Source organism: Bombina bombina, chromosome 12, assembly GCF_027579735.1.
Source record: "Bombina bombina isolate aBomBom1 chromosome 12, aBomBom1.pri, whole genome shotgun sequence".
NCBI classification, from domain to species: domain Eukaryota; kingdom Metazoa; phylum Chordata; class Amphibia; order Anura; family Bombinatoridae; genus Bombina; species Bombina bombina.
The window spans coordinates 139107050-139132913 of record NC_069510.1 but is presented as its reverse complement, the minus strand read 5'-3'; positions in this window follow the sequence as shown (position 1 = coordinate 139132913).

Below are 25864 nucleotides of genomic sequence, written 5' to 3'. Positions count from 1 at the left end.
ACCGACTCCACTTAATTGCAGCTTTAAATGTTGCTTGGGCATCACCTGCAAATACGATCTCTCCTTCCATGTCAATCCAGACTTTCGATGTCATATAGCTCTCTGGTTGGGGCTCCCGATTGAGTAGTGATCTCTCATCCGCCATCAGGTTGTGGGGAGGGAGGATCCTTATGTTAGGCAGGCCTGTTTCGATGGGCAACGTCCTAGAAGTCGGTTCCTTTGTTCTTGTCTGTAGTGGTTCCGTAGCAGATTGTGATATGAGAAGGAGCTGACTAATCTTCACCTCCATGCTCCGAAAGTGGTCCTGCAGGAGTTGGTCCATCCTAAGCTCCCATCTGCTCACTGCTTCTATGATCAGTATGTGCGGCTTTATACACCCCAGTGGAGTATATGGCTGCTTTGCTGAGTTGGGTGGTTTCCTAAAGTTAGCTATATTAGGAGGAGAACCAGCAAGCTTATAGAAATGCTACTTACCCCGGTGCACCGGGGGGTAGATCTTGAAAAGTAGCTATGTCTGGGTTAGATGGCTTCAACAAATTGCAGAAAGGCTTACTGCGTGTGCGACAGATCAGCTGAAAACCAAGATGGCGATTCACGCTTCTGCTGTGTGACACCAGCCCCTCTCTAGATATGCATCTGAGAATGCTAGAAAAGTTCTGGTTTTGTGCTTCAGTGTTCACAGCCTTAACCCCTTAAGGACCAAGGCGATTTTTCAATTTCTTTCCCTTAAAGACCAGGGCTATTTTTTACATTTCTGCTGTGTTTGTGTTTAGCTGTAATTTTCCTCTTACTCATTTACTGTACCCACACATATTATATACCGTTTTTCTCGCCACTAAATGGACTTTCTAAAGATACCATTATTTTTATCATATCTTATAATTTATTATTAAAAAATTATAAAATATGAGGAAAAAATGGAAAAAAAAACACTTTTTCTAACTTTGACCCCCAAAATCTGTTGCACATCTACAACCACCAAAAAACAACCATGCTAAATAGTTTCTAAATTTTGTCCTGAGTTTAGAAATACCCAATGTTAACATGTCCTTTGCTTTTTTTGCAAGTTATAGGGCAATAAATACAAGTAGCACTTTGCTATTTCAAAACCACTTTTTTAAAAAAATGAGCGCTAGTTACATTGGAACTCGGATATCTGTCAGGAATACCTGAATATCCCTTAACATGTATATATTTTTTTAGAAGACATTCCAAAGTATTGATCTAGGCCCATTTTGGTATATTTCATGCCACCATTTCACCGCCAAATGCGATCAAATAAAAAAAATTGTTAAATTTTTTACAATTTTTTTCACAAACTTTAGGTTTCTCACAGAAATTATTTACAAACAACTTGTGCAATTATGGCATAAATGGTTGTAAATGCTTCTCTGGGATCCCCTTTGTTCAGAAATAGCAGACTTATATGGCTTTGGTGTTGCTTTTTGGTAATTAGAAGGCTGCTAAATGCCACTGTGCACCACACGTGTTTTATGCCCAGCAGTGAAGGGGTTAATTAGGGAGCATGTAGGGAGCTTGTAGAGTTAATTTTAGCTTTAGTGTAGTGTAGTAGACAACCCAAAGTATTGATCTAAGCCCATTTTGGTATATTTAATGCCACCATTTCACCGCCAAATGCGATCAAATTTTAAAAAAACGTAAATTTTTTCGCAATTTTAGGTTTCTCACTGAAATTATTTACAAACAGCTTGTGCAATTATGGCACAAATGGTTGTAAATGCTTCTCTGGGATCCCCTTTGTTCAGAAATAGCAGACATATATGGTTTTGGCGATGCTTTTTGGTAATAAGAAGGCTGCTAAATGCCGCTGTACATCACACGTGTATTATGTCTAGCAGTGAAGGGGTTAATTAGGGATCTTGTAGGGAACTTGCAGGGTTAATGTTAGCTTTAGTGTAGAGATCAGCCTCCCACCTAACACATCAGACCCCCTGATCCCTCCCAAACAGCTCTCTTCCCTCCCCCACTCCACAATTGTCCCCGCCATCTTAAGTACTGGCAGAATGTCTGCCAGTACTAAAATAAAAGGTATCTTTTTTTTTTTATAGCATATTTACATATGCTGCTGTGTAGGATCCCCCTTAGCCCCAAACCTCCCTGATCCCCCCCAAACATCTCTCTAACCCTCCCCCTCTACATTATTGGGAGCCATCTTGGGTACTGGCAGCTGTCTGCCAGAACCCAGTTTACAAAAAATATATATTTTTATTTCCCCCCCCCACTTTTCTGTAGTGTAGCTTCCCCCCCCAAGACTAAACCCCCACCCCCTCCCATATCACTTAGATTATATATATTACATTTTATATACCCCCCTCTCTCCCTCTAAATATAAACAAAATCTGTTCCATAGTGTAATGGTTCCCACCCGCTCCCTCCCCGTGCATGCGCCCGCCCGCCTCCCCCGTGCACGCGAGCGCGTCCGTGCGCGCTCCCAGCGATCCCGCCCACGATCCCGCCTACCTCTGCATTACGTAATCCACCGATGGCCGCCCACCCACCTCCCACGTCGGCTCCCACCCACCAACGATTGCGGCCATCGATGTCCGGTGCAGAGAGGGCCACAGAGTGGCTCTCTCTGAATCGGATGGGGTAAAATGTTATTGCAGTGATGCCTCGATATCGAGGCATCACTGCAATAACCGGAAAGCGGCTGGAAGCGATCAGGATCGCTTCCAGCCGCTTTCAACCCCAACGTCGTACAGGGTACGTCGCTGGTCTTTAAAGACCAGGTTGTGTGCGATGTACCCTGTACGACGCATGTCGTTAAGGGGTTAATAAATGATCTGGCCCAATTAGAGATAGTTTCTGCATGTTCGAGAATGGTACTAAACCAGGCTGGGAGTCAGGAGCTCTGCAGATATGCGTCCAGCTGTTACGGCGGTTGGCTCCACCCCCCCCCCCCCCCCCCGGATTGATCAACTTTAGCAAAGGAAATTCCCAAAGTATATTAACAACTTCAGTCCAGAACATGTAAGTGCAGGTGAAGAGAAAACACAATATCACTGTGCTCAAGTATAAATCCTGTTGAATGTTGCAAACAAAACCACACTTATGCCACAACGATGTAGAAGTCAGCACTAACATTCAAGCTTAAGGTGTCTTATACAGGAGGGGGTAAAAAGAGTATAGTGGTTTTTTGAGATAAGAATCCTACCCAGGGTTCCCGTAATCTCTTCTAAGTGAAGCATCTTACCTTGGCCAGTCTAGAGCTTAGCTTCCTTTATATTAACAAATAAGTGAACTAAGGATATCAAGAAACTGTTATATGAGCTTACTAGAGGATAAATAACAAATATAAAAGGAGAGAAATCAATAACATATTTTGATAAACATTAAACACCGGTGAACACTGGCTATACTGAGAATTCTAACTAACTCCAACTCTCAAGGTATTTAGGATATAATCATTGAGACATAGCTGTAGGAGTCTCATGCAGCTTCCGTCAAGAGGACATAATTTATACAATAGTTTTACTACCTATACCCAATTCTAATATTACAGGAGTGGCCTACGATGATTATTAAAGTGCAATAAAGCTTAACAGTTCCGTTCATGAGACCTAGGTGTTAAGTCTCATTTCTTACTTATCCCACTCCATGTCTTTCATCAGGAAGAGCATTCACTTGGTTACACAGCCCTGTATAGGTAGAGCGCCAGGTCCATGGGTTAATTCCTTGTGATCGGTCCATTCCTACAGAGCTGTAGTATCTATGTATATGCGCTATGAGAAGGAGCTGACTAATCTCCGCCTCCATGCTTCAAAAGTGGTCCTGCAGGAGTTGGTCCATCCTAAGCTCCCATCTGCTCACTGCTTCCATGATCAGTATGTGCGGCTTTATACACCCCAGTGGAGTATATGGCTGCTTTGCTGAGTTGGGTGGTTTCCTAAAGTTAGCTATATTAGAAGGAGAACCAGCAAGCTTATAGAAATGCTACTTACCCCGGTGCACCGGGGGGGGGGGGGGTAGATCTTGAAAAGTAGTTATGTCTGGGTTAGATGGCTTCAACAAATTGCAGAAAGGCTTACTGCGTGTGCGACAGATCAGCTGAAAACCAAGATGGCGATTCACGCTTCTGCTGTGTGACACCAGCCCCTCTCTAGATATGCATCTGAGAATGCTAGAAAAGTTCTGGTTTCGTGCTGCAGTGTTCACAGCCTTAATAAATGATCTGGCCCAATTAGAGATAGTTTCTGCATGTTCGAGAATGGTACTAAACCAGGCTGGGAGTCAGGAGCTCTGCAGATATGCGTCCAGCTGCTACGGCAGTGTCAGGGTGCTAGGAATCAGACTGAAACGAGAAGTGCAAAAATAATCACACCTTTATTAATAGCAAAAAATAATAAAAAGTCCACAAGTCAAATAACAAGCCAGGAGTCAAAACCAGAGCTGGTAGTCAGACGAGCCGAGTCAGGAGCCAAAGCGAATAGTTAGACGAGCCGGAATCAGTAACAAGAAAACAGCAGAGTCAGGAACAAGCCAGGGATCAGGAAACACGTCAGGCAGCCAGGTAATACACAGGAACTCTCACAAACTGGTCTGAAACAACGCAAAGGCAAAGCATACTGAACAGAGGCCCTTTAAATAATAAGTGATGACATCACAATTCTGAGACTGCATCCTGTCTCACATGGATGATGCACACCAGTCTGGCCATAAAAGGAAGTGCAGTAAATGAGCAGCATCCCCCACAGTGCACCATAGTCAGGAAGAGAGGTGAGTAAAATGGCTGCCAGCAGCACATGGCAAACACAACAGGGAGAAAACTCTGACAGGCAGTTGGCTCCGCCCCCCCCCGGCCCCCCCGGATTGATCAACTTTAGCAAAGGAAATTCCCAAAGTATATTAACAACTTCAGTCCAGAACATGTAAGTGCAGGTGAAGAGAAAACACAATATCACTGTGTTCAAGTATAAATCCTGTTGAATGTTGAAAACAAAACCACACTTATGCCACAACGATGTAGAAGTCAGCACCAGCAAAGTCAAGCAAGGCCCAATTTATGACATACTTTTGCTTACAGTGATGCCAAAAGGGGGAAGATAGGCAATTCCTCATTTAAAGATGGCTCCAGCAGAGTGTATAACCCCTTCAATAGCTGTTTCAAACCCTCCATTCAAAGCAACACTAAAGTCGTTTGTCGGGGTGGAGTCTGGCTCTGGAATGGAGATCTATGTCTATGGGTAGGTATCGTCTTATTGGCTCAAGTATGAAAGCTGCAGAGGATCCATATGTGAATGGTGTTGTGGCCAGTACTTGGTGTAAGTGATAAAGACTGAATGAAGAGCAAAAGTAGAGCTGCAAAAAGCGATACTACTTTTTCAAATATTAACACAAATGAGCAGCTCGATGTCCAGTCTTGCAAATAAAGATATAAAGTTTATTGATCAATGCCAACAACATACATGATGAGGTATCAAACAGAAAAACTTAAATTATGCTTACCTGATCATTTTCTTTTCTTCAGATGGAAAGAGTCCACAGCTGCATTCATTACTTTTGGGAAAACAATACCCAAGCTATAGAGGACACAGAATGCAAAAATGGGAGGGTACAATAGGCGGCCCATTCTGAGGGCACCAGGCCTGAAAAACCACAACCCAACCAAACCCTGTTTCGTCGGAGCCAAGCAAAAAAACTAGAAGGAAAGGACCCCAAGGACACTGACCCGCAGATAGTCTGAAAGCCTAACTAGAGACCGCAAAGCAGACTCACTGAGCCAACACTCCTCCAGGAGAACCATCGCCCAGCAGTCGGTTCCCACACAACCCTTACTAGTACAGTACCAAAATCCCCCGAAGGGAGAGGACAAGGGTGAGCCAAAGGGATAATCAAAAGGTACAGCAAGATCCAATAAGGAAAAAACCCCTTCAAAAGAAGGCTAAGTCCACAGAGACCCAAAAGGATCCTGAGAACAAGGGGAGACGACATCCAACCCACAAGGAGCAATCCAGGCATCATCAAGGAGAATAAACATCTCCCAAACATCGTGCAACAGCACCGAAAAAGACAGCTGAAGACAAAGTCCTCAAAACGTCAGAACTCAGAGACTGAGCAAATAGAACAACAAGTAACAAACTCAGAGAAGAAACATCTGAGTCTAGTAGTACGCTGCCATCCATAGGAAGAAACAGAAAAAACACTATCCGTAAGAAAGAATCGGCCGCACAAAATAGCAGACTGTCCACCTCCAAGACATAGATTGTTTTACCTCCAAGACAGGACACTCTCCAGGAAATCCAGGCCGCCAAGCCTACTCACAGATTTTAAAGGGGAGAGGCACAGAACCTCTAAAAACGAAGGTCTTCTGACACCCCCAAGACCTGAGGATGAACAACACATCTCAGATTCTACACCTAGCCGGACAAGTCCAAGCAACGGCAGATCTGAAAGCAAGGGAACCGAAAGGAACCCCAAGACCAGCCTCCAAAAATACGGAAGAATGGACACAGCCACTTCAACCTAGAGACAATCGAGCAGGCATTAGACCTAAGGAGAACTAGCAAAGCCACCCAACTAAGTCTCAATGCGGAGCCAGCAGCTCCCCAGATGGACAGGCATAACTCAAAGAGCTGACCAATCCTCGAACCAGATAAACATCAGTTCTGACCTCCCGAACATGAGAGAGGTCCCTAAAAAGGGAACCACACCTCCGTAAGGAGGACAACGAGCCCCCTGAAGAGGAGAACATCGAGAAACACCTGCCCATAAGACAGGAAGTAATAGGAAGAATGGAGAGGATACAAGGCCACGTTACCGACGAACATGGAAGAACCCCTTAAAACACCATCATGCTAGCACACATACCAGGCGCAAAAACAACAGCTGAGCAACCGCAAACCTTCCGTTTGCTAGGCAGGAAAGCCCACCATCAGGTCACGTCTGTTGGCTGTCCCAAGGGAACCGTATTGTCTGGCACAAGACAAGCCCCAAGGAGTAAATCTGGCCAAGTTGTAGAACAGAACAGCCAGAACAAGGGCAAAGCCCAAGTACCCCAAAAACTGGAACCCCCCCGGCCAGTCCTAGAATCATAAGGTCCGGTAACATCCCACAGCAGGATCCACAAAGAGAAAATGCCAAGTAAAACCCTCGACAACCAAAAGATCGGGACAAGAAGCCCGGGCCCCACAAATGTTTAGATTAAACAATCTTCCAGGAACAGAAATCCCTCGTCTGATATAAAAAAAAACAGGGAAAAAAAATCCAGAATAACCCGGATAACAAGAGCAAGAATCCCTTGCAAGTCCTGACCCAAAGGGAAGAGACCACCCCCTGTAGGAGCCCAACACTCCAAAGAGCCAGGGCCATAAAAGGACACTATAACTAACAGGCGTCCAAGCCACCTTAACATGACTGTGCTTGAAAGTACGACTAATCCCCCTTAAGGGACCTAGGGCGCTGCTCATTTGATCAACCTCGAAAGGAGGAAAGACTGAGTAGACCTCGCCGGGGATTGAACTAGCAAACCTTCGGTTTGCTACAGTATGGAGTAGCCACAGAGCATTAGTATGCTGAGCTAGCTGTCCAATTAGCCACAAGCTCCAGACACAAGGGGAACAGTGAGGACAAGTCACCCGAACAGAGCAACATCAAGCCTCCACATTGCCCAAGATTCTAAGTCAGAGGAACAGTAAAACATGGGTTTGGCTGCCACCTGGATGACAATACCTGAACCATATGAGTGGAAAATCACTAGGACCTCCTCTATCCCAAGAAAGAGATGCAGAGCATTCCCAACACCGGGAAAGGACCCTTAACTGAAGCCCAAAACGACCTCACTGTCTAATGTCCCAAAAAAGGAACACCCAACTCCCGAAGGGAATCCAAGTCCCCCAAAGGCGACCCATCCACAAGGAGAAACTGACAATCCAAGAGGTCTCAAATGAAGAAGAGAACCACTAAAGGATCAAGTTCAAAAAGGACAATTTCCTAAAACAACACCGCCATGACCGGCGGAAAGAGGCGCTAAACCCTCTAATTTTCCCACCACATGGGAGGGAATACTCTAGGTTCCGAGAGTATCAGAAACAGAGAGTGATGCAGCAAAATTAACTCACCCAGTCACCAGAGAAACAGCTATTTAGGACTGAAACAATCTCGAGCCGTATGGACCCACAAGTCCTCTTGAGAATGCTTAGCTGAAACTTGTAAAAAAATAACAAGAACATAAATAATGTTAAGAGCACTCAGCACCCCAACCTGACCAGCAAGGTATAAGAGGCATGGTATAAGAGGCACCACGTGTCTGAATAAGCTGCAAGATCTGAACCCAAGCAGGAGCAGCCTGCAACAAGGTTCATAACTGCCAAGGTGGCTAAATCCACCCTCAGTGAGGGAGGAAGCAAAACAGACAAACATGGGACTAACGTGTCCCAAACAACTTACGTAGAAGTAAACAGCGAGTATTGATCCCAGAGATTTTTAAGTTCCCGTAGGAAACATAGTATGAAAAATAAAATAAAATTCATCCTAACTGGATAAAATAAACAGGCAACCCGAGGGTTAACGCCCAAGAAGAACAGAAAGATCCGCAGGACCAGCCTAATGGAAACCCTGTTCTTCCAACAAAACTGGGAAGGATGTCAATAACAAGACTTAAAGGAGATTACTTCATCTACCCATGTCTAACGAGATGAGCCATTCGAAGGAGGAGACTGATGATTCCCATAACTGAGAAGGATAGGGTCCCCAAACAGCTCAAAAACGTGTCTGAGTAGAACACGAAGGCGAGCCAGCCTGTAATGAAAGGCACAACACTCAGGAACAGTTACACCCGCAGGGAACTGCCCATGCCCTCCTGTGACCGAGAGACCTGGAGCAATCGGGCACGAACACAATCGCAAAGAAACATCTGGGCTTTGTAGATGCGCAAGTGCCAAAAGTATGTAAAAGCAAAAACGTGCCACAACCTCCAGGGGGAACAATCCACCCTCCGAGGAGGAAAAAACATAACCTGGGATACCCGCATGTGTAGTAGTAGGGAGCGGTAGGAGGTGTATGGCTCAGCAGTCCCTTGAATCCCAGAGCCCGAGGAACAAGGCGCTTTAGAACAGCCTAAAGAACATAACTAACCGACCTGAGTCAATGGGGCCAATTCGCATTCGTAGAAGAATCTGAATCAAATAGTTGAACAATTTCAACATCAGCATCCTCCATAGCTGGATAAAGGATACCAAAAAAATGGCCGTTATGTTACAAGCCACAAGCCCAGTTAACACTACACATAAGCAGATTGAATCACATAACAAACAGGATTAAAAACCCCCTGTTCAATAATCCCCCTCAGGAGATATTAACCCTTGATTCCAAGATACTAAAGGAGTCCAACTGAGACCCTGTATTTTTCATGTGAGTTTGCAGAAACAAATGAGTTACAGTACAATCATGAAGAAGTAAAATGAAACGATCTTACCGGAATCTACGCCATGGAACAGGAACATGGCCCTTCAAGTGTGACGGATAATAGCCTTGCCTCCGCCATGGACTTGAGAGAAGAAAGCAGGCAAAGAAACAAAGCTCGACAACGCTGATTGCTTGTTGGGTTGTTAAAATGAGTTGGGATGGGTTCACAGAAAGACTCTTCCTGCATCTCCGGACTCCCGTCCCATGTCGAAGAGTACTACCCTCCATAAGAGACAAAAATAAACTTCTGACACTTCTCTGCCAACCTCCAGGGACAAAAGGCAAAGAATTACTGGGGGATGAGGGAAGTGGGAGGAGTATTTAAGCCTTTGGCTGGGATGTCTTTGCCTCCTTCTGGTGGGCAGGTTATTATTTCCCAAAAGTAATGAATGCAGCTGCGGACTCTTTCCATTTATGAAGATAAACCTGACACATTTTGTGCATGCGCTTCATCAGATGTTCGTGATTTACACAGTCACTGCTCATTTATAGACAGAGGGAGGCAATCAATACATCAGAATGTTAGCCAATAAATAGCATGTGCTTGCTACAAAGTAAAAAAGTAAGTTACATAATTACATTAAAAGATAATTCTCATTTTTATCTTGTACAAACAAGAGACAAATTGCTTGATCTCTATTAGAGACCAATAAAGATCTAACTAAACTCTACGAAGTATGTGGAGGGGAAACAACACTTAACCAGAGACAAACCAATAGGCGACAAAGAAGAGCTTTTGATGAGCTGAAAATTATTCAAGATGATGTAATTACACAGGTGGAAATGGAAGGGGCAGTGGTGGTTTTGTGGATTAGAACAAATCGGTAATGTCACAACTGAATAATACTAATCAGTATACTAAGTTAACTTTCAATCCCACCGCTGCCTTCTCTAAAAAATTGTCCCTTTTATTGGACTTTGTGCAGGAGAATAACTACATGGACCATAAATTAACAAAGTTTGCCATTAGTGTTTTGTTCATGTTTGGATAGTTTTTATCTGCATCTACTGTAGAACAGAAAACTAATTGAAGTGGTTACAGTTATATACACAGCCTTGGTGAGATTAAATACAAACCAGGAAGTGAAAAAAACATAAAAACACTAAGCAACCAATTATACACTAATAACTGCTCTTTGTAATCTTGAATATTGTGAACTTTTGGAATCCCCAGTGAGCTTTTAACGTTTAAGTGGGATTTGTAGTATGAAATTAAAAGAATATTAAACATTCAGGGCCATATTACAAGTGAAAAGTTTTAACGTTTCTGCTTGAGCGTCATCTGCGCTAGAAGTAAGCTTTTTGCGCATGTCTGGTTGTGCTCGTATTACAAGTTGAAAGTAAACTGTTTTCGCTCGCACGAAAACCTGAAGAGCGTAAAAAGCTGAACTTACAATATTGCTCATACATGATTATATATATGTATACTGTATATACAGATATATATATATATATATATATATATATATACACATAGTAATATTTATTTATAAATAGAAATGCACAGAACATAGGAATGTGAAGTATTTACAGTAAATACACAGTATAACACTTCATTAAATATGAATATTGAATAAATATGATCTTTCATGTTCTCATGTACTTTAAGGGATAGGAAAGTCAAAATTAAAATTGCATGATTCAGACAGAGCATGACATTTTAAGACACTTTTAAATTCACTTCTATTTTGTGCTCCGTTCTCTGAAGAATGAAGGTTCTGTAATTTAGTGTTTTGGTTTTGTTGTACTTTAGATAAAAAAATTTAATTGTATTTAGTTTAGGGAATTTATTTAATTATAGTGTAGTGTTAGGTGTAATTGTAACTTAGGTTAGGTTTTATTTTACAGGTATATTTGTCTTTATTTTAACTAGGAAGTTATTAAATAGTTAATAACTATTTAATAACTATTCTACCTAGTTAAAATAAATACAAACTTGCCTGTAAAATAAAAATAAACCCTAAGATCTTAGGGTTTATTTTATAGGTAAGTATTTAGTTTTAAATAGGATTTATTTAGATAATGATAGTAATATTTATTTAGATATATTTAAATTATATTTGAGTTAGGGGGTGTTAGGGTTAGGGTTAGACTTAGGTTTAGGGGTTAATAAATTTAATATAGTGGCGGCGGTGTAGGGGGGGCAGATTAGGGGTTAATAAATATAATGTAGGTGGCAGCGGTGTAGGGGGGCAGATTAGGGGTTAATAAATATAATGTAGGTGGCGGCGGTGTAGGGGGCGGAAGATTAGGGGTTAATAAGTATAATGTAGGTGGCGGTGGGCTCCGGGAGCGGCGGTTTAAGGGTTAATAAGTTTATTTAGTTGTATGGGGTCCGGGAGCGGCGGGATAGGGGTTAATACGTTTTATTTAGGTGGCGGCGGTGTCTGGGCGGCAGATTAGGGGTTTATAAGTATAATGTAAGTGGGGGCGGTGTAGGGGGGGCAGATTAGGGGTGTTTAGACTCGGGGTACATGTTAGGGTGTTAGGTGTACACGTTCCCATAGGAATCAATGGAATATCGGGCAGCAGCGAACATAAGCTCTCGCTGCTTTCTGACTCCCATTGATTCCTATGGCATCCGCCGCCTCCAGGGCGGTGGATTGAAAACCAGGTACGCAGGGCCGGAATAGTGCCGAGCGTACCTGGTAGTAGTTTGATAACTTCCAAAAGTAGTCAGATTGTGCCGAACTTGCGTTCGGAACATCTGTAGTGACGTAAGCATCGATCTGTGTCAGACTGAGTCCAGCGGATCGTATGTTACGTCACTAAATTCTACTTTTGCCGGTTTGTAGGGTTTGATAACTAAGGCGAATCAGGCTCGCCACAAATACGCTGCGGAATTCCAGCGTATTTGCGGTTGACGGCTTGATAAATACATGCCTCACAGTCATTTAGCCATACATGCACACACTTACATACAGTCATTAACCCATGCTTGCAGAGTCATTTATCCATGCATGCAGTCATTTAGCCATACATGCCTACATTCAAATACACACTTATTTACCCATATATGTAAATATTTACATACAGTTATTTACCATGCATGCAGTCATTTACCAAAGCATGCAGACATTCATATTTACAATCATTTGCCCATACCTGCACACAGTCATATACACGCACACAAATGGACTGCCATTCACAAATACACATATATAAACATATACACACAAAGGAGACTGACACACACGTATATACCAAAAAAGGAGAACACATATATAACACAGGTTTAAGAAGTGAGAACTTTGGGGATCTTCTTAAAAAAAAAGCAGTGGATTTTCTTAAACATAAGAATGTATGTTAAAGCATTTTAGATATTTATAGCATTTTAAACAATGAAATAAATGAGGACAGGTTAGCTTTTTCCTATAGCTAGAAGATTCTATCTATTATCTATATCTCTTTAACCTATATAATGATATATGTTGAGATTTGCTTAACATTGTATAATTAGATTACATGGTGTAAATTAATATACAAAGTTCTTCCTCCAATGCATAAAACACCCCATGCCCCCAAGACTTTCCCGCATCTTACCGTGTCCCCTCATCCTGTCTTACTGCCCCTTGATTCTCTCCCCCATCTCACCAGAACCACCTGTTCTCCTAGCCCCCATCTCCCCAGGCCCCCCTGCTTCTCTCTCCAGGCCCACTGCTCCTCTCCCCCATATTTCCTGCTCCTCCTCAATCACATCTCCCCAGTCGCCCGACCCCCAATCCCATCTTCCCAGTTCTCCCATCAGTGTGGAAATACAGTGATTGGGTGCAATTTTTTTAAACTTACTATGTTATGAATTTTGTATTTGTATTTTATTTATTCATACTTTAGGTAAGGAACATTATTGTTACATTTAGGGATAGATTAAGATTTTAGTTTACATTTTAGAAGGTTAGGAAATTAGTTTTTTTAAAATATTTTTTTGTATAATGAGCACACACAAAAAAGAAAATACAAAATTAGATCTCCACATGCCCCCCTGCCCTTCTCCTCAGCCTCCATCACATCTCACCAGTCACCCCCACCCACAATCACATCTCGCCAGTCCCCCCATCACATTTCCCCAGGCCTTTCCCTCCCCCCACCATCACATTTCCCCAGTCACTCTTCCCAATCACACCTTCCCAGAACCCCAAATTCAAATATCCCCTGCCAACCCCCCCAATCACATCTTCTCAGAACCCCAACATCACATATAATTTGCCAACCCCCAATCACATCTTCCCAGGACCCCAACTTCACATATCCTCTGCCAATCCCCCAATCACAACTTCCCAGAACCCAAAACTTCACATATCCCCTGCCAACCCCCAATTACATCTTTGCAGAAACCCAACATCACATATTTCCTGCCAACCCCCCACATTACATCTTCCCAGAACCCCAACATCACATATCCCCTGCCATCCCCCCAATCACACCTTCCCAGATCCCCAACTTCACATATCCCCTGCCAACCCCCCAATTACATCTTCCCAGAACCCCAACATCACATATCTCCTGCCAAACCCCCAATCACATATTATCAGGACCCCCAACTTCATATATCCCCTGTTAACCCAGCAATTACACCTTCCCAGAACCCCAACTTCCCAGCCAACCCACGATCACATCTTCCCAGGACCCCAACTTCACATATCCCCTGACAACCCCCCAATCACATCTTCCCAGGACGCCAACATCATATATCCCTCACCGCCATCATATACCTCTAGTCCTCCATCCCATGACACACTCAATGCCTTCTAAGATGCGTGGCGGCAGTGCAATATGATGAGGGGGCGGGATATTGTATATCCTTGCTTCCCTCATTGGCTGCTGCACTGGTAACCTTCTTCATGCTGCACTCTATGAGCGGACGTAGCGTGACGAATGGATGGCTCCAGGTGGTAACCTCTGACAACTTCCCCTTGTCTGCGCCCCCTCAAGTACTGGGTGAGGTGAGTGTGACAGGGGACCGTAACACTGATTGCGCACGGAATCAGCGCATGCAGCGTTACAATTCACTGTAAACTCGGATGTAAAGCAGCTCTCAAATTAGCGAGGTGGGCGTGAGGCCAGTAAGTGCAAAGCCTTAGGCACCTGCCTAACTCGCCTAATTAGAGAGCTGCCTCTGTACATATATATATATATATATATATATATATATATATATATACACATACATACTTATATATCTTTAGATCCCTTATACATTTTTGTGCAATATTGTTTTTGTTTTGTATTAGATGGTGTTATTATGAGTATATCTGTACTTAGTAATGTATTTTTTATTTGTTTTGTGAAACAGTTAACCAGAGCTCTGAGGTTGCGCTAAACTGATGTGCATTAACTTCAATTGAGCACAATCGATCACGTTTACTTTCAGCTTGTAATACTAGTGAAAAACCCGATGCGCACAAAAACCCACAGTAAACCCCTTTTCGCTTGTGTGTAACTGTTAACCCTCCACTCATAATCAAACCCTTAATACATTTTATAAGCATAGTATTGAGGTTATTCCCTGCCTTCTCCTAGTCATGGATGCTGCCATCTTGAAATCTGACTTTCACTACATTCCATTGCCAACCTGTTTGCATATGTGCAGCATCTATCCTGCAGATACCGCAGTGTAACCTTGGTTCCATAATGGCAGCACCCATGATTAAAGTTTGGTGGATGAAATGTATTTTGTGTTTATTGTTTGTTTAAGAAGGGTGCTCAATGACCTGGACAGGCTGTCGATAAGTATTTCTTGTTACCGCTCATTGGTTGATAGTTACTTCCCGCTATTGCTCACTGAGCATAACTCCGTACCTATAAGTCAAGGATACTGGTATATCAGGTTAAATGAACATTTTACAGCTTTTAAGGCCAAAAAAAGGATACATGTTTAACCCCTTAGAAACCATAGCACTTTTCAATTTTCTCACCGTTTGGGACAAGGGCTATTTTTATATTTCTGCGGGGTTTGTGTTTAGCTGTAATTTTCCTCTTACTCATTTACTGTACCCACACATATTATATACTGTTTTTCTCGCCATTAAATGGACTTTCTAAAGATACCATTATTTTCTTCATATCTTATAATTTACTATAAAAAAATATATAAAATATGATGAAAAAATTGAAAAAAAAACCCCACTTTTTCTAACTTTGACACCCAAAATCTGTTACACATCTACAGCCACCAAAAAACACCCATGCTAAATAGTTTCTACATTTTGTCCTGAGTTTAGAAATACCCAATGTTTACACGTTCTTTGCTTTTTTTGCAAGTTATAGGGCAATATGTACTTTTTTTTGCAAGTACATATTGCCCTATATCTTGCAAAAAAAGCAAAGAACATGTAAACATTGGGTATTTCTAAACTCAGGACAAAACTTAGAAACCATTTAGTAGTACTTTGCTATTTCCAAACCATTTTTTTCCCAAAATTTGCATAAGTTAGATCTTAACACTGATATCTGTCAGGAATCTCTGAATATCCCTTGACATGTATATATATTTTTTTTAGTAGACAACCCAAAGTATTGATCTAGGCCCATTTTGGTATATTTCATGCCACCATTTCACCGCCAAATGCGATCAAATAATAAAAATGGTTAACTTTTTTACTAACTTTTTGACAAACTTTAGGTTTGTCACTGAAATTATTTACATACAGCTTGTGCAGTTATGGCACAAATGGTTGTAAATGCTTCTCTGGGATCCCCTTTGTTCAGAAATAGCAGACATTTATGTCTTTGGCATTAATTTTTGGTAATTAGAAGGCCGCTAAATGCAGCTGAGCACCACACGTGTATTATGCCCAGCAGTGAAGGGGTTAATTAGGTAGCTTGTAGGGAGCTGGTAGGGTTAATTTTAGCTTTAGTGTAGATATCAGCCTCCCACCTGACACATCCCACCCCTTGATCCCTCCCTGACCCCTCTTAAACAGCTCTCTTCCCTCCCCCACCTCACTATTGTCATAGCCATCTTTAGTACTGGCAGAAAGTCTGCCAGTATAAAAATAAAAGGTTTTTGTTTGTTTGTTTTTTGTAAAAAAAAATAAATGAAATGATATATTTTCTGCAGTGTAGGATCCCCCCCTTACCACCCAAACTCCCTGAGCCCGTCTGCCAGTACCCACTTTTCAATAATATTTGCCCTTTTTTATTTAAATCAAACGTTTTCTGTAGTGTAGCTTTCCCTTGATGTGAAATGCCTTTTACTTATAGTTTTTGCTTGCTTAATATGATTTTCCTGGTATATAGTTTATGTAATTAGAAGATCAGTTACTCTAATGATTTCAAACAGTTTTTAAATTAAAAAGAAAATGTTGATGTTACATACAAAGTTTTCACATAATGGACTGTAATGGAGACCCACACAACCTTAAGATGATCTCACAGGACATCAACAAATACAGGCCCCACAAAACCTTCAGATGATCTTACACCACGTCCACAAACACAGGCCCCACAAAACCTTCAGATGATCTCACAGGACATCCACAAATACAGGCCCCACAAAACCTTCAGATGATCTCACAGGACATCCACAAATACAGGCCCCACAAAACCATCAGATGATCTCACAGGACATCAACAAATACAGGCCCCACAAAACCTTCAGATGATCTCACAGGACATCAACAAATACAGGCCCCACAAAACCTTCAGATGATCTCACAGGACATCAACAAATACAGGCCCCACAAAACCTTCAGATGATCTCACAGGACATCCACAAATACAGGCCCCACAAAACCTTCAGATGATCTCACAGGACGTTCACAAATACAGGCCCCACAAAACCTTCCGTAATCTCACAGGACGTTCACAAATACAGGCCCCACAAAACCTTCCGTAATCTCACAGGACGTTCACAAATACAGGCCCCACAAAACCTTCCGATGATCTCACAGGACGTCCACAAATACAGGCCCCACAAACACCACAAACGCACAGGCCCACTTTATACCAAGCTTTTGGAATGTAATTGTCTTGAATTTGTGTTTCTAGGCAGTTTGTTATTGTGGGTCTTATTGCATTTTAGTTTTCTAAGAAGGGACATCCAACAACTAGCTAAAAACGAGGCAGGAAAAGCAACGAGCCACAGTGCAAACACAAGTCAATTTTAAATATCTTTTAATCTATTAAAAAAGTTAAAAGGTCTGAATCCTAGAAGTTTATTTTTTTAATTCCATGTCCCTTTAACACTAAGACAAACATATAAATGGGCATTAAACCCAAATTTCTGTCACGATTCAGATAGATCATACAATTTTAAATATATTTCCAATTTATTTCTATTATCAGATTTGCTTTGTTCTTTTGGTATCCTTTGTTGTAGGAGCAGCACTGCACTAATGACAGCTAGCTGAACTCATCAAGAGGTATGTATGTTTAGCTCCGGAGCCTACCTAGGTATTCTTTTTAATAAAGGATAACAAGAAAACAAAGCCAATTAGAAAATAGAAGTCAATTGGAAAGTTATTAATTAGCCTAGCCGCCATTATAACCTGTGCCAATTACAAATTAAGGTACCACTTGTCATATATTAATCTTTTTTAATTTAACACTTTAATAATATATTTTTATGGTGGAGTAGTTTAATCCTAGATAGCCTTTAATAAACCGGTCACTACTGTCAAAGCAGTACGGTTCATCTGTTTACATAATGTAGAATTTTAAACATGTAGTACATTTTCTGTTTGTTAATGTTATGCTTTGGTATTCCAAGTGTGAAATTGCTAAAAAAAAAGTTTCAAAACCATGGGCCAGATTACAAGTGGAGCGCTAAATATTGCTTTTGTGAAGTTTGCCCGTTTGCAGACGTACAGTAAATTTGCGCTCCACTTGTAATCTAGCCCAATGTGTTATTTTTTATAGGTTTGCACACTCAGTTATACCTTTATGTATTCGTGCAATTGCATGTTTGTGTGGGTACATGTGCGTAAATACAGTATTTCTTCATATGTGAATACTTAAAGGGATAGTAAAGTCCAAATTAAACTTTCATGATTCAGATAGGGTATGTAAATTTAAACAACGTTCTTATTAACTTTTATCATCATTTGCTTTGTTATCTTTGTTATTCTTAATTGAAAGCTAAACCTAGGTAGGCTCATATGCTAATTTCTAAGCACTTGAAGGCGGCCTCTTATCTGAATGCATTTGACAGTTTTTCACAGCTAGAGGGAGTTAGTCCATGTGTTTCATATAAATAACATTGTACTCACACGTGGAGTTATTTAAGAGTCAGCACTAATTGCCTGAAATGCAAGTCTGTCAAAAGATCTGAAATAAGGGGGCAGTCAGCAGAAGCTTAGATACAAGGTAATCACAGAGATAAAACATATTTCTATAACAGTGTTAGTTATGCAAAACTGGGAAAAGGTAAATAAAGGGATTATCTATCTTTTTAAACAAAAACAGTTTTGGTGTTTACTATCCCTTTAAGTGAAATTGAAATACAAGGCTGATAGTATATTAAAGCCTATAGACAAAATAAATATGCTGTTTTACGATTCACTGCTACCCTATTAAAATGTGTTAATGACAACTATTACCTCTGCTGTGTCAGTAGCTAAGTGTATTTTCATTAAAATATCCCCATCCTGTCAGATCTGATTTATATAGACATTTATCAATGTGATCTTGTGAGTCCTAGAGGTTTGGCCTCATTATAACCTCATAATTGCTCATTTTAATTCAAATATAGCTTCTGCATCCCCTACTATGCTACACAGTGCATCTATTCTCTAACCAAAACTGTCTATATTAGGAATTCTCGCAATGTGCAACACAGCCTATTAATGGCACCTTACATAGATACCTTTTTTTTTTTTTTTTTTGCTGGAACAGAGATGTTTTTATTAAACGAGCAAAGTGATAAAAAAAAAGTTCTGGTTTAAAGATATTTGTATGCAGTAGAGATTGGAGAGAGGAAAAATAATTGGCTGAAACAGCTAGAAGTTGCTGGACAAAGTGATTCTGTGTCCAGAATTAGGAGCAGATATGAAAATTTAGCATGTAACTGTTGGATAAATTTGGTTCTTGTTACACTATAGACTTATAGGCCCCTATTTATCAAAGGTCTTGAGGACCTGATCCGACAGTGTGGATCAGGTCCGCAAGACCTCGCTAAATAAGAACAAGGAGACGTTTAATAATATGCAGCAAAATACTATTATTTAAATTACTACAAATATCCTATGACTATCAGAAATATATTGCAATTGTTAGAAAAATATTTTCCTGTATTTTATTTATGCATTGATTATTTGCTTTGATTTGTTTTCTTACCAACAGTATTACAACTTGCACAAGGTGCATCTGAATCTGCTAAAAGGCCTAAAAACATAATTTATGCTTATCTGATAAATTCATTTATTTCATGGTGGTGAGAGTCCACGATCCATTACGCCTGGGAATTACTCTTTTCTACCACTAGGAGGAGGTAAACATCCCAAACCTCAAGAGCTCTTTAAAACCCCTCCCACCTCACACATACCTCAGTCTAACATAGCCAAGCAAAATAAGGTAAGAAAAAGGAATAAAAAAGAGCCATAAAAATAAACAAGGAAAAACGTTGTGCTAAGAAAAAATTAACCCTAATCCGGGTGGGGTCTCATGGAATTCATCAGGTAAGCATAAATGATGTTTTCTTTCATAAAGGTGGTGATAGTTCTCGATCCATTACTCCTGGGAACGAATACCCAAGCTTTGAAGTACACAAGTAATACAATAAAGGGGGGGGGGGAGTGTGAGGGACCCCGGCTACCCCGACTGGGTAGCTCCGCCAAAAGAGTCCTGCTTCCTCATTGAACTGATTTTATTGTGAAACACACACTGCTTATATACACATTCAGAGCCTTATCTGATCCCAAGATCTCACGCCATTCCCGCCCCTGCAGAAAGTCCAGCGCCTCAATAGGAGCCACAGTCCCATAGAGTTCCCAAAGTACTTAGGTTGCGGTTTTGGGGTGATCCCAGGGGAGTGGTGGCACTCATTGGAAAGCCCTCAGTCCCCAGATGCCACAGTCTAATAAGCTGGTAAAAATATGGAGGTGTGGTTTCCAAAACCCCTGTTTCCCAAGGGAGCTCCCTTCCGTTAATCATCCCACCTCTGGTCCTCCCTAAGGGCTACCAATCCCAAAAATAGCGGAGCTCTGGGGCAAAGGGCCGCTGGGGCGACCTGGTGTAAAAGTTAGCGGGTGTCCAGGGTGATGCATCCGACCGGCAGTTCCAGGAGCCCTGCCAGCCGAGAAGGGTTTTCCCGGTCAGAGTTCAGCTCTTTCCTGACAAAGTACGCATAGCAAAACAACAGATAGCAAGAGTCTGGGAAATCCCGTGAGCCATGAAAGGGCCAAATTCAAAGTAAAAAGGAGATAGCCAGGTAGTAAGGGGGTGAGGGGTAGCCTTGGAAGTCCAGTATCTGTGACATTTCCCCCACATTTCATAATGAAAAAATCTATCACACAATCAGCACAATGAGCCCCTGGAAATTTGACATGATCTGACAAGTACAAATTTAATCACATTAGATCCCCAACTAAGTTGTAAAGGAGTATAATTCTAAAACATTAGTTTTTCAACACGGTGTCATAGGGTACTCTCCCAACGTTACATAAGCATTGATATAACAAGTATCACAAAATAAAAAATATATAATAACAAATGTTACAAGTCTCACAACACAATTTTGTATAATTTATGGTACTTCCTGATGGGAATACTCTGATAGCCTTAATACAATTGACAATTAATACTGCATACAAAACCCAATAGGCATGTAAGACACCCACATCAAGTTACCGAGACTACTGGTACAACTATATGTGCTAGGGGACCAAGCAACATTACGGTTAATATTGCCAGCAATAATCTCACTGAATATGCAAATTCAGACGCCTATCCACATCTAACAACTTGATGATGTTAATATTATTATTTGTACAACTATAACTAGGAAATAGTGGCTCAATTACCCATATTATACAATTTGACACAGTATAGCATTTTCCGGTATATAGGAGGTATTTATCACGGACTGTACAATGTTTACGACCCATCCAGAATGATATCACCAGATAGTGAATGCAATTAGGCTAGCGCAAGTGATCTTGTCAGTAGGGAGATTTCCCATATTAGCCTCATTTTACCTAATAGGAGATCAGTACCATGGTCTACTGGCATTAGAAATTTCAACCTATATGGTACAGTGTGACACTCATTATTATAATACCTCTGGCACTTATCCACTAACAAGTGTCACACTTAACTCATTTTGATAGATAGGACTTAGCAAACTTTGTTTATTTTAATCTTTAGTGTGTTTTGTTTGTATTTATACACATTTTAATTAATATCCATTAAAAGTTATATTTTACAATCCCGCATTTGTACCGCCCCCCCAGTCTGGGCATAGAGTTCTACAAGTGCATACTGTCTTGTGGATAGTTTCTTTACTTCCACATTATTTTTGCATATCTCCCCCCTTCTAGTCCGGCAGACCCGGCTAGATCCACTCACGGGTCGGCCTGGGGCTGTCCGGGGAGCTATTCTGATTCAGTTTGCTGAGAAAGTACGTCAGCGTTTCCATTGCTTTTTCCTGGCCTGTATTGAATGGTATAGTTAAAGGGCTGCAAGGCTAAACTCCACCACAGCAGGCGTCCATTATCCCCAAAAACTCGGTTGAGCCAAACCAGGGGGTTGTGGTCTGTGAGGATGGTGAAGGCCCGTCCGTATAGGTATGGCTGAAGCTTTTTCAGGACTCACACCAGGGCCAGGCACTCTTTCTCCACCGCCGCATAGCCTACTTCCCTGGGCAACTGCTTCTTGCTGATATAGGCTACGGGGTGGTCCTGGCCGTCGTCGCCCACCTGGCACAGTAATGCTCCCAACCTGAACATGGAGGCATCTGTGTGGACATAAAAATGTTTGGTTGGGTTAGGAGCGGCCAGGACAGGGGCAGAAATCAAGGCTGTTTTGAGGCTTTGGAAGGCGGCCTCACATTCTGGGGACCACCACAGGAGCTGTCGGGGCAACCGTTTTCGGGTTAGGTCGGTCAGGGGTTTGGCCAGGGCACTGTAGTTGGGGACAAACTTGCGGTAGTACCCTGCGGTCCCTAGGAAATCTAAAACTTGGGTCTTGGTCTTGGGGGTTGGCCAGTTGGCTGGTTCCAGGCACTGCTTTCCGCAGCCCACCCGGTGTTGAAGATACTGGACCTCTGAGTGCCCTATCATACATTTGTCAGGCTTCAGGGTCAGACCGGCAGCCCTGATGCGATCTAGAATGACGCCTAAGTGGACCAGATTGTCCTCACAGGTGTCTCTGTAGATTGCAATATCATCCAGGTAGGCGCAGGCATAATCCTGGAGGCCATCCAGGAGGTGATCTACCATCCTTGGAAGGTCACCGGAGCATTCTTCATCCCAAACGGCATGACCTTAAACTGGTATAGGCTGAAGGGGGTGATGAATGATGACTTTGGGATGGACCCTGGGTCCAAGGGCATCTGCCAGTATCCCTTGCAAGGTCTAGAGTTGCCAGGAAGTTGCCACGGGCGATCCAGTCTAGTAGGTTATCGACCTGGGCATGGGGTAGGCGTCGGTTGTGGTCCAGTCATTGAGTCTACGGTAGTCTATGCAGAATCTGGTGGTCCCGTCCAGCTTGGGTACCAGCATCACCGGGGAGGCCCAGGGACTTTTGGACGGTTCAATATTTCCATAGCTGCCGGGTGAGCTCTGGCATGAACCGAGTTCCTTGATTGGAGAGCACTTCCCTGGGAAAACCTACCCTGGTAAAAATCAAGAGCAGTGCATCTGCCACTGTCTCTGCCTGGACATTAGACAGAGGGATCGCCTCCGGGTACCGGGTGGCATAATCTACCACTGTCAGTATATACTTTTTCACGGTAGGGCTGAGACGGGGCAATGGACCAATAATATCTATGGCAACCTGGCTGAAGGGTTTGTCAATGATGGGGAGGCCGTGTAAGGAGACTTTCCTACTCTCTGGCATACGCCACAGGTCCTACAATACTGCCTATTATAGTCTGTAACCCCTGGCCAAGAGAATGTCTGGGTTAGCCTATGATGGGTCCTAGATTTCCCTAGATTTCCCTAGATGTCCTGTTAGGGGAATGTCATGCCCTATCCACAGCAGGTTGTACCGATACTTCTGCGGTACCACCAGCTGGCGTTTGGGCACCGGCTCCTTTTTCCTCTCGGAAGTCCTGTACAGGAGCCCCCTTTCCCACTCAAAACGTTTCCCTCTGGGGCCCTTTGGGTCAGTCCCTACTCGTTTAAGGTAAGGGGCTAGGGTCAGGTTGCTCAATATCTCCTGGGCAAAGTCAGTGGGGGACGCCCAGGGGAGCTGGCCCAGGGGAGCTGGTCATTGGGCAGGCCCAGAGTCGGGGCGGAGTGTCTTACCTGGGTCCCCAGATCATGTGCTGTTTCCCAACAAGACCTCGGCGGGCAGATAGCTCATGATCCCTACTTCCACAGCACTGGAGCCAGCACCCCAATCTAAGTGCACCTGTGCAGTAGGGGTCCGCAGTACTGTACCCCCAGCCTCATGAACTGCCAGGGATCTCCCGGTGTGGTCCGAGGTGGGGACCAGGTGTGGCTGGGCAAGGGTAACCCTGGCTCCACTGTCTTGTAATCCCCGGGCTGGTTGGCAGTTGATCCAGAAATCCTGGTGATGGTGCTGGCGGTTATCGCCAGTTGTGGGGTTAACCTCATGCAGGACCCCAACCTCTTCCTCTGCCCAGTCGGCATAATCTGTAGAGCCCTCTGCATCCAAACAGTGGGCAGGGCCAGGTAACCTTCAGCTGGAGCACTTGGCCACTGAGCTGGAGTGGTATTCCTTGGCCTCAGCTCTGGGCACTCTTGTCTCATGTGGCCCGCCCATCTGCACTCATAGCACCTCTGGGATGAGCTAGACCCTGAGGGGCGAACAGGCGCCGGCCGAGTCTGGGGGTATCGGGTAGGCGCCGGAGGGCGGGCAGAGGTGGGAGCGGAGTGGGTCACTGGTTGGATGGTCTGGTGCCAGGCATCCAAGTATTGATCAGCCAGGATGGCCGCCTGATCGGCTGTTGTAGGCCACTTATATTTGACCCAGTCCCGGACCTCCACCGGGGGAGTGGTTGTAAAAATGCTCCAACAAAATTAGCTGGGTACGGCTCTGTGAACGGCTGCCATTCTTGTCTTTTTAGTTCTTGGACCTTCAGCCAGTGAGCCTCCGGCGTGAGACCATAGCGGGCAAGGATGCGCTCCTTCACCCGGTCATAGTTCTTTCGGTCTCCTGTGGGCACAGTGTTGAAGAGGGTGACTCTGTCAGCAGTGGCTACACACAGCAACTCGCACTGGGTTTCGAATACTCGAAGGTAGCTGTCGATCTCCTCCTCATTGTCTTTGAAGACTCGAAAAGCCTCATGGGGTAGCTTCCTCAGCCAGGGAGGTGGGTCCAGAGGAGCCAGCATGAATCTCCCCATAGACTTTTGGAGCTCCAGAATCTGGACCTGGGTGGCATCTGTGAGTGATAACCCCCTCGGGTGGGGCAGTCCCATAGAGGTTCAGCCACCACTGGAGCTCTCTCTGTGGTTCGGACATCGTGGTCCCCTGGGTTGATGCCTTGCTGGGCCATTTGCTGTCCCGGCTGCTACCGGCCTCACTAGCTGGCTCGCTAGCCTGGTAGCCTTCCATGAGTTCGGCTATGATTGCCGCCTTGGACTTGTGGCTGGCAACTTTCCCTCCAGCTTCCAGCAAGTATTTCAAGGTATTCTTTTGGAGCATAGCGTATTTCTGCTCCAACTGAAGGTGCCTTCATTTGGTGGTTTGGACATTCCAGGTAGACGGAAGCATCCCACAGCTACCAACCAATATGACGGACCCCGGATTTCCCGACTGGATAGCTCCACTAAAAGGGTCCTGCTTTCTCCCTGGAGACTGCAGCTGTGTAGCTGCCAAGTAATTATAGCCAGTAGCCCATCTAAATACCAGATAGAACCAGTATTCAGGAACCCACCCAAATAACTAGACAGACTAGTATTCAGGTTAAACAATAACTGATTTTATTGTGAAACACACAGTGCTTTTATACACATTCAGAGCTTTATCTGATCCCAAGATCTACCGCCATTCCCGCCCCTCCAGACAGTCCGGTGCCTCCATAGGAGCCACAGTCCCATAGAGCCCCCATAGTACTTAGGTCGCGGTTTTGGGGTGATCCCGGGGGGGGGGGCGGCACTTCCAGGGTGTCATTGGAAAGTCCTCTGTCCCCAGATGCCACCATCTAAAAAGTGTCAGGATCCGCTAATGGGGACCGGAGTTACAGCCTGGTAAATATATGGAGGTGGGGTGTCCAGAACCTCAGTTTCTAGAGGGATCTCCCTTCTGGTAATCACCTCACCTCTGGTCCTCCCTAGGGGCTACCAATCCCAAAAAGAGCAGAGCTCTGGGGCAAA